Source organism: Rhea americana, unplaced genomic scaffold, assembly GCF_003343005.1.
Source record: "Rhea americana isolate MKP2758 unplaced genomic scaffold, rheAme1 scaffold_135, whole genome shotgun sequence".
NCBI classification, from domain to species: Eukaryota; Metazoa; Chordata; class Aves; order Rheiformes; family Rheidae; genus Rhea; species Rhea americana.
Window position 1 is genome coordinate 271,171 of NW_028185428.1, and position 1,000 is coordinate 272,170.

Consider the following 1,000-nt stretch of genomic DNA (forward strand, 5'->3'; position numbering starts at 1 on the left):
TATGATCTTGATTTTTTTGTGTATGAGAAACTTTTATTCTTCAGAGCTGAGAGAGAAATGTTGGCAGAGAGATGCTGGGACCCAAAGATCCCATGGATATTTGGAGTGGCTACTGCAAAAGGGGTGACACACCATGGTCCACTATAGGAAAATCTCTACGTGTATTTTTGCAGAGGTGGTGGCACAGTGAGCTGGCTTTAAGATTAGCCAACTTTGGAAGAAATGCCATGTTAGTCAAGTAACACTGAATTTGCTTGGATTTGCAGCTGGATCTGAGTTCTGGGTCGCTGACTCATCTGCCTCATGATAGGGAATGAGAGTGTGATTGACGACATTGACTTGCTTTTCGGAGGTGGCTGTGTTGGAACAGCAGCAATGGCAGAGCTGGATGAAACTGAGGTTTGCTGAGATGGTAGAAATGAGGGCTGTGACGGGGTGTGAGATTGGGAGGCAGTGGGAGTGCTACCCGGAGAGCTGCCGCGACAGATGGAGCACGGGAGACTCCCCTGCRTTGGGGACGCGGCTGACAGCAGGCTTTGCCTGCAGCTCTGCGGTGTAGGGAAGGGCTGCGGGAAGTCAGACTGAGGGCCTGCCTCGCCCACTGATCTCTGAGGAGTTTGGGCCCACGGCGACGGCCCTGCAGGGCCCCTGTGCAAGGCCATCGCACAGGGCAGGAAGGCAGCAGGGCCTGACGCGGGGCAGGGCAGGGCCGGGACAGCCCAAGGGCGTTGAGGCAGGACGGAGCCACGACAGCGCTGAGGAGAATCGGCGGGAAGCGGCTGCGCGCGCCCCCCCGCCCCCCCCCCGCGGCCCTTCCCGCCGCAGCCCGGCTCGAGCCACGTGCGCGCCCACGCCAGACGTCGCGCGGACGCGGGAATACTGACTTCTCCCGGCCACCGTCCGGCGGCTCCCTAGCGGCTTGATCGCGCCTCCTCGACCCCGGAAGTGGTTGCCGCGAGCACTTCCGGGAAGCGGCTGGGTGGCCGGCGGCGGCGGCGGG